Raw genomic sequence first — 9,906 nt, 5'->3', positions numbered from 1 at the left:
TCACAGGGGTACACTTTTGGGGTGGCGTGGATGTCATGACCTACTCTGTGGATAAGCACTTCATGATAGAAAATGTATCTATATTGTATCCTTTAGGTCATATATTTAGATACTCCTAAAACATGGTACATGGAATTCACATGCTCCTGTAATAGTCATGCCCACCAAATTAATGAGAGTCACAACTATATTGCTCTTAGGAGATGCATTTTCATTTGGGGCTCATAAGAAATTAGGAAACCCAGAGCTAACTGCTTCTCATTTCCTGGAAATACAGCATTGGTGATAACTGTAAAGCAGAAATACTGACTTCCCAGAAAAAAGACTTCCCAAATACCCATGTTGAGATTTCCCAGACATGTTGAGACATGGCTTTCTTTTTAGGTAATTTTATTGTGGCTACACACTTGGAACCTTTTTGAGTTTTGTTTATTTGGGTGAATTTAGAGCGTTGCTATTTATTTCTTTTGTTTATATGTATTTTTTGCCTGCTAGATGTCTTTGCACCAAATGCATGCAATTCCTCCATAGGCCACAAGAAGGCATGGTATTCAACCCAGAGATGCATTAATGTGATAGTTAGCTACCCTCGGGGCCCTCTGGTGGATAGACAAATGCTCTTAATAGAAGAGCATTCTTTCCTGTCCCTACCCTACATTTCTTCTTTGTCCTTCCAGATTGTGTGGTTTTTAATTGAACAAGATCATCCACAATCAAAGATAGAAGTTTCTGGAGACCTATAGGTTCAGGTGCTTGAAGATGGAATGGTAATTTTCGTAGGTTACCTGGCACCCATGCAGAGCTCTTGTGGGTTCAAGATAATACCATAACTTATCGTCAAGGTTGGAGCAGATCTGTCACCTCTCGTCTAGGATAACCATGCAGATTAGTCGTAAAATGCCTAATTGATGAACAGCAGAATTGAGAAGTTCCTCCTGGGTGTAGAGGTAGAGGAAGGAATAACTATTTAAGGCCAGCTAACCAGTGTTGGGATGAAGCTTCAAACTATCCTGCATGGATGGATCCTGAGGCAAACATCATATGCCTATAGTGGAAAGCTTGTCTGTGCAAGGCTAAAAAGGGAGAGCGGTGGTTGATGTTGATGTTTAACCACAGTAGATCTCAGAGTGTGTTGAAGAAATCTTTCTTCCAGTGGATGCTTCATGCTTGTGAAGGTCTCCTGGAACAGATCTGATATCTGAGACTAACTGTGAGTCAGAGACTTAATGTGTGAAGGAATTAATCCCCTGGCTCCCCAAACTGCTGCTGTCAAACCAGGGCTTTTAAGCAGAAGCCTGAGAAGGATTGGGGATGGGTTAAGTTGCTCACTGTCTTTGGACACCTTCTCTTTCTAAGCTGCCTCTGACACAGAAAGGGACAGCTGTAAACACACAGGAACCAATCATCATCAAGTGATGCGGGTCTTCTTGTCCATCTTTCAATTCTCTGGTGGATCCTGAGCCTTATTTACTTGTAGGTCTTCAGTGTAGTGCTTGGCTGTTTTGGTAAATGCTACCTGTCGGGTAGCTTAATCTGATATCTAGTAATGCTATTTGTGCAGGTAGATAACAGCTTGACATCAGTCTTTAAATGACTAAACTGTCCCGAGTAGCAGTGTGGACTGAGACACTTCCTTTTCTCTTTCAGATAGATATTCCTAGGCTTGAAAGCATTCTGTCAGCCACTCTCAAGGACCAATCTTGTAGCAGCCGAACTGACTATGGAGTCTCAAATTGCCACTTGCCTTGTAGCTGTTGTAGAACATGAATGAAGTTACAGGCCTGGAATGTAACTCAGGGAGCATGGACTTTTATTAGGTTCAATCATAGCACAGGGAGGTCAAAGAGAAGGAAAAATTACCCCATCTCATCCAGACTTGTTGGAGACAAAAAAAAAAAAAAAAAAAAAAAAAAAAAAAAAAAAAAAAAAACAACTGTGAGGCTCCATGGAAGCTTTTAAAGTCTGCCACCCTCTTCATAGATCCCTCCCAGACTCCATTTATTGCCCTTAATTGGATGTATATATTCTCTAGGGAAAGTTTTCATACTTGGGGTATAACCCGAATGTAAATACAAATACATAGATCATTAAATTCTGTGTCTGTGGTGACTGGCTGATGAGATGGCTCAGTGGATAAAGGTAATTCGACCAAGCATAGAGACCTGAGTTCCTTCCCTGTGACCCACATCATAGGAGAGGAAAAATTCCATCAGTTGTCCTCTGACTTTCATGTAGGTGGGGGTGCCAAGTCTTAGCCCACAGCAGCTCAAGTTTCCCACTGCTCACTTACACTGAGAACTCTCCATCTGATACACACATGTAATTATATGACTCTGTGCTCCATTTGAGAGATTCAGTACTTTTTTATTCTCACTTTTGTTGCCCAGAAGCTACAGAAACTAAGGAGGCCAGCATCAGACCAAAACCTGAAACACAGGTTAAGGATTATGGATATAGGGAACTTGTAACTGAGGTGCAAACATCATGCGGTCCAAACTGCTCTAAATGGTTTTGTATACATGCCTGGCCAACTGTAGTTGATGCTGTTGTTTCAATGTTGTTTCATTGTTGCTATTTTTTTTTGTTTTATTGTGTACACCTGATTACCTAAAAGAGACAAAAACCTGTGATGAAATTCGCACTAATCCCTGTGGCCTGTTGAAGCCTCACTAGATGTCAGAGTCAGCTTTAGTGAGGATGCTGGCCTGGGTGATGCACAGCTGGTTCTGGTCACCTGTACTGCCATATGCAAATATCATCCTCTGACGCAATAACAGTTATCTGTGACAGAGTCAAAGGATCTACAGTGCTAGCACTCCTAGGTTTAAACAGACACTAGCTGCAAAGTACAAAGGACCCTAAGATGGAGGCACATGCCTAAGCTGACAACAGTAAGTTTTGAGAAGATTAAATTGACCTGGGAGTAGACAGTGGAATGTGAGGTGCAGGCAGAGGCCTAGTACAGAGTGTCTGACAGTTTTCCAGGCTAGAAGGTATTCCCACTACTAGAAGGTCTTTGGATCTGTGCTCTAGGCAGCATAAGGAGAGTAATGAAAGTCACTGTCTTGTGAATTTGCTGCTGAGACAATTGCTTTTATTCTGAATATACACAGTGGAGTTGGTTCAAGGTCAAGAAGAAACAGCCATAGCTGTAGTTCATTCCTCTGTAGAACATTCTCCTTCTCTTTTCAGCCCACATAGATTACCTTGTTCCCTGGACACTCACATGACAGGGATGTGGTCCTACTTTATTGTTACGTGTACCAGAAGATCACTTTACAATGGTCCAGATGATCTAGTTCAATCTTGCAAGACACAAAAATCTAGCCTAGTATGATGGCACTCGCCTTTAATGCCAGGAGAGGCACAGGCAGACAGAATGCTATGAAATCAATGCAGACTAAACAGTTGGTGGAGATTATGTTTTATTTATTCAGGATCAAGTCAAATAAGTTCCTGAGGTTGGGAGGTTTTAGGTTTACCTGTTAAGGGGACTTTGTACTTGTAGGAGGGGATAATGCAAATATTCACAGATAACTTGTGGAACCCAGGCCTTCTTTCATCTCCAAGGCAAGTGCATCCAGGGACTAATGAATAATCTCCTTTGGGGATTCTGACCAGCCTAACAGAAGAGTATTAAACATAGTAATTATAAGGAAATAGTCCCACTAGTTCATATACAGAAAGATGCACAGCCAACACCTGTACATGGGCCATTGGTATACCTCAGCAGGTAAAGGCGCTTGCTGCTATGCCTGATGACCTGAGTATGCTCCATAGGGCAGATGTTGAAGAAATAACTCCCCAAGGATGTCTTCTGACCTCTCTCTCCTGACAAAGTAGCACGAGCTTATCCACACTCTCATATAAGAATAAAAATTAAACCTATATGAAAAGTTCTCCATGCAATCAGACTTTCCAATCACTATTTAAAAAAATATATGGATGGGTTTTTTGGCAGCATGTATTTCCATGCATTGTGTGTGTACTTGGTGTCAGGAGACACAGAAGAAAGCATCATATCCTTTGATACTAGATTTACTGACATCTCACACCTGTGCTTGGAATCCCAGCACTAGGGAAGGAGTCAGAATCAGTAGTTCAGGAGCATCCTTGACTACATAAGGAATTTTAAGTCACCTGCACTACTCAAAGACATTCCCTGAGGTTCCATCTGTTGCTATGTATTGTAATGCTAAATTCTGTTCCTAGGAAGCTGTGGGCCTATAACAGAATTCTCACATCAAAAGCTTTTGTTGTGTGAATATTGTTCCTTAATTTAAAACCATTGATTAAATAAAATTGGCTATTGGTATTTACTGGAGGGATTAGACATAGGTGAGTTTTGAGTTACCTGGTTGTGGGTGGAGAAGCAAGGGATAAGAGGAGAAACTAGAAAAAAGAGAGGAGAAGGCACCATGGAGGAGAGGCACCATGAGCACATATGCAGGAGAAACAGCAAGTATTTAGGGTGCACCACTGGGGAGGCAGCCAGGCCAACAGTTAGAAAGGTAGATTAGGGTTTACTCCTCCAGTTCACATTTTGTCTAAGGTCCACCCCACAGTTACCTGGCAATAGCCAGGTATGATCCATCTCAGTTACGTGGCAACAGACAGATATGCCTGACTCACTATAAAAGGGTCTGCTTGCCCCCTCCTCACTCTCTTGCTTTTGGCTTCCTGCTCCTTCTCTATCCTTTTGCCCCTTCCCCCCTCTCTCCCCTTTACCTTCCCTCTCTCTCTCTCTCCAAGTGTGTTGGGAGCTATTAAGACAACACAATTGTCCTGATCTCTGAATTGGGCCTCTCCCCCAGAGAAGAAAAGGGGGTCAAAAGTGGGCCACAGATGCACCGCTCTGAGAACAACCACAGACTGTTCCAGCCCTAAGTCAGTGCCGGATGTCCTGACTACAAGATGTACCCCGATATCACCAAATTCCTGCTTCCCCGTGTAGTCGCCAAAAGAAAAATTTCCTCGGCCCCATCCCTCCTGCTGAGAAGTACTTCCTCCTTTGCTTGTGCATTTCCACTGCCCCATTCCTCCTGCTGAGAAGTACTTCCCCTTTTGCTTGTGCATTTAAGCCTTGAGCCTTGCTGAATACAGTGACAACTTGATGCTACTCAGACTGGTTCCGTGTCGTTCCTCGCACTTGGTGTCTGTCTTTCTCTCCCCCCATTTGGTTCGTAGACCCTCGAATAACTGGACCTGCTGGACGGGTCACAAGTGCTCATGACCAGCCTCTACTTCTTGACGCCTCTTGTTTTCTTCTCTCTGCCTTTCTCTGACTTTACTACCCTCTTAACTCCCCTCCCCATGCCAGGAATAAACTCTATTCTATACTATACCATCATGTGGCTGGTTCCTTGTGGGGGAAGGGATGCCTTGGCATGAGCTCACAGAGGCACCTCTTTCCCAGATACCTTACCACACATCCATCAAAACATATTCCTTCTTTCTTTATTTTTTTTATAAACACATCACCTCCCACAGTAATTGTCAAAGACAGATCAAATAACCATATTCTGAGTCATTTATTTGGAAGCAAGTCGGGGATAAGCTTAAGTTGGTTCTACTACAGACTTTGTCTCAAAAAAGAAGGTGATAGGGAAGGATGTAGGAGCATTGCCTGGAGGGGAATGGAGAGAAGACCATGGAGAACATGGTCAAAGACATACTTGAACAGAAAGTCTCCAAAAGCCAAAGGATGTGCATTGTTTCATTGAATTATTTATTTATTTCCATCAGATTACAACGACCTCCCTCCTCTCTTCTCAGTCCCACTCACCCTCCTACTCCTTCTCCCCCATTTTCCTATCCCCTTCTCCCCAAAGAAAGGGACCTCCTTTATCCACCAGTACCAACCCACCCTGGCACATCAAGTTGCATCCGGAATAAGTACATCCTCCACTGAGGCCAGACAAGGCAGCTCAGCTATGGGAAAGTGATCCAAAGGCAGGTAACAGAGTCTAAGTCAGAGACAACCCCCATTCCAATTGTTGGGGGGCCCACACAAAAACCAAGGTGCACACCTGCAACATATGTGTAGAGGGCATAGTTCAAGCCCCTGTATGGTGTTGGTTTGTGGTTCAGTCTCTGTGAGCACCCATGGGCCCAGATTAGTTGACTCGGTAGATCTTCTTGTGGTGTCCTAACCCTTCTGGCTCCCCACAAACCCTTCCCCCAACTCTTCCACAAGATGCTCTGAGCACAGCGTAATGTTTGCAGCCTGTGGGTCTCTGCATTTTTAGATTTAAAGGGTCATTGAGGCTTGGAATGTGACTCAGTGACAGAGCTTATGATAGTGTGGGCATGGCCTTCGTCCAATGTCCAGGGTACAGTGGATGGAAATAGGCTCGAGTCGGGGCAGATCATTAGGTTTTTAAGTTATTGAGTACAAAAAAGAACATCCCACAAATCTATAGAAGGAAGACGGGATATGTTAGGAATTTAACTAACCCAGATCATATCATAGACATGATGGAACACACTAGATTAACAGTTTTTTTCAAAATTCTAAAGATAATTTTGTGTTGTTGTTGCTGTTGTTGAAAGGGGGCATAGAGAGACACATACATTACAAACTATAAAAAGCAATAACTGCTAACTCAGATTACTAGACCTGACAATTCCAATGGTCATAACTGAAGAGAAAGAAAATATGTTCACTATTAAATAATTGAATGGAATTCAGGACCACTGAGTCAGAAACTGTAAAAAGTCCAGAGAGCATAGATACTATCAATCTGAAATCATTTTAGATTACATATGCATTTATGGCATATGATATTCTATTGTTCAGGAAAGTAAAATATTAAACAGAAAAATATCTGAGTCAGTCTAGACAAGTTCCCAAGGTTTGAACAATGCAAAGTGGTTGAAGTGCAACTTGTGAGTTAGCCTAACTACAAAGTTTGAAAGCTCTCCCTAGCTACAGGCTGATTTGTTCTAGTCATTTGTTTTCTCTGTGCATTTTAGTTAAAAGACCTCACTGTAACTTAATGCAAGCCAGTCTACTTATTATTCACAAATTAATTTTATATTAAATTTATATCATCTAAATATATTTGTTATCAAAGGCTGTTTTAGGAAAACTAACCTTGTTACTAAATTTTATTTTCTGGGATCAATGTTCTTTAGACTACATATAGGAGAAATCCTGTAATCTGATTTATTGCCAAATCTATTGTTTCTGAGTTTGCTTAGGGACAGGTGTGCCAAGATAACTCTGGGGCTAGCCAACAGTGTTTTGTTTTGATTTGTTTTGTTGGTTTTTGTTTTTGGTTTTTGGTTTCGGTTTGATTTTGGTTTTGGTTTGTTTTGTTTTTGTGATTTTCACAATCTCTGTGGCAAGGAAGATTCCCCATAGGGCCAGATAAAGTTACCTAATTGGGAGCAGAAATAATGTAAGAAGTCTCCTACCAATGTAACACATTGAGATCAGAAACCTAAAGTGAAAGACAGAACACTGGTGAGAACAGCATCGGACTCAACTTTTCCAGGATGTGTCAAACTGCTGTGCTGGCTTCATGGCTCTCACTGTTTTTCACTACTCACAGCTGCACCAAGATGGGTTTCTGTAACACTGTACATCCTATGTGCCCCTTTCCTGTCCCTTGTTGTCCTTTTCATCTCTCATAGTTATTGCAGACTCATTCGCATTGTCAGTCAGAGCTGGCAGTGCTGCCTCTCCTAGGAGGAACATGTATGATCTCACAAGGACTCTTCTGAGAGCCCCTGCCTCTGCAGCACTAACTGCTCATGCTGGCATTCAGAGCTTTAGTAGAAATGTTTTCTCTGTATCTTTGTGAGAAACAGTTAACTACTACTTAGCTCAACTTCCCTCCCCCTGCCTCCACTTCAGACTCGGTCTCAATAGCTCAGGCTGGCCACTTGCTTGCTGATCATCTTGCCTCAGCCTCCTGAGTCTAGGATTGGATCATCACAATCTACCTGAAAGTCCTTGGTTTTGGTACATGACAGCTTACTTGGAGAGCTCCACTCCTCAGGTGGCTCCAACATGATTGCTCAATAGTTTATCACACCTGTTGCTAATAGCACAGTGACTGGAATTAACTTTTTCTACTGAGGCATCTTGATGATATCATGATCACTATTTACGTCATTTCTCTTTGTTCTATCACCACCACCACCACACATCACACACCATACACACACACACACACACACACACACACACACACACACACACAAACTCTACAGCTCTGTGGATCTTCCCCAGGTACTTGTTTAATTCAGAAGACTAATCTTTCATCTTCTGCCTTCATGTGTACCTAATTTCTCAGTAGCCCTTTTTCCCTCATCTGGCTGAATAGAAAGACTTTAAAGAGGGGAAGAGCCATTTCTGGGCAGTGTTTGGAAAGTGAATTTTCAGTTCCCTACAGATGATGTAGTGAGAGGTTTCTCAGTGTTACAAAAGCCAAAAAAACACCCAGAAAGGTTGAGAACTCAGATTTATTGCACCTGTGGGACAGCTCTGCTAATTCTCTGAAAGGCTGGGCCCCAATCCAGAGTTTTTCACAACGTGTATAGGCTATTCAGCATTGTTTTTGACCTTTCCTGTCATTGGTGGGTTTGAATTTTTAGCACATCCTATGTTTATAGAAGTGGGACCAATAAGCTTAGAATAGCTATTTTGCAAGTGCACATTTCTCAAGATAAGGAAAGGGGCTTCAGCTGACGCAGGAAGTCAGCAGAAGTACAGAAACAGAGCACAGTATGTTAGCTTTGGCTTGTAAGTGCAGCAGGAAATTTCAACTGATTTCATTCTTATCATAAAAGGAAGAAGCAGGTCTCTTGCTTTGGACGGGGAAAGATCCTGAAGGGCTTTCCTGTATCCCAAGAAAGGCTTCTGGAAAAGCCAGCTTCTTGTAAACAGGGCGAGTTAAGTAGGGAGGCAAGGACAGCTTTCTGTGTCCTTACGGTGCCCTATGACGTTTTGCACCCTGGACAGCCTTTAACACCCTTTATTATCACCAGTCTTGTAAAGTGGCACATTAATTTGGGTGACTCAACAACAAAGAACTGCCAAGGCTACAAATACTGTGCCAGGAGGTCTCTGCTGTCACTCTTTGTGGAGGACAGAAAAAAATGACAGAATCAGGCAAGCAAGCGAAGTGTCCCTAAGCTAAGGGCATCACTGTAAGTCTCTTCCGACAGATGCTTTTATGTACAGTGGCTCTTTGACATAACAGGAAGGGTAAAGTATCCTTGGTCAAGGCCCAAGATTATTATACTTTATAACAGGACCAGGAGGAGGTCTGGAGAGACCAAAGAGCCACTTACTTGCAGTGTCTCTTTAGGATGTTAAGGAGGAAATGTGGGTGATAAGCAGTTGTCCCAGGCAGCTTAAATTTAAGATGTAGTGGTCCTGGGGAAAAGAAGGTTTTAATAGAGGAATGATAGAACAAGGTGATTATGGAGGGTGAAAGAAGATACTCGGACAAAAGGTTAAAGAGGGGAAGGAGGTATGAGGAAGGTAAGGCATTACAAAGCCATATAAAAACCAAGTATCTCATAAGCTTCCTACACACACACACATAAAATATGTTTAATGGATTTACCAATGGAGATATTGCTTCTCTCAAAGCCATCAGTTGCCAAATAAACATCTCCATGTTAGGTGTCAAGCTGTTGGTCAAGGCTATCCCAGAGAGTTCTCAAAACAATACATGTCATTGCTCTTCATTACTCTCCAGAATTTATAAGTGGGAACTTACTGCTGAGGACACTACATCTTGGTGGCAGGACTTGAAGTAACGAAGCTGGCAGTGTAGCAGAGCTGACTAAATATAGAGAAGGGGATATGGCTCATCAGGAAGCTACAGCATCCCTCAGATGAGCATTGACTGACAAAATAAACAAAGCCCTGATGACCCTTCCCCAGTA

This window comes from Mus musculus, chromosome 14 (genome assembly GCF_000001635.26).
Source record: "Mus musculus strain C57BL/6J chromosome 14, GRCm38.p6 C57BL/6J".
Lineage (NCBI taxonomy): Eukaryota > Metazoa > Chordata > Mammalia > Rodentia > Muridae > Mus > Mus musculus.
The sequence above is the reverse complement of the archived record's forward strand: the minus strand, read 5'-3'. Positions refer to the sequence as shown.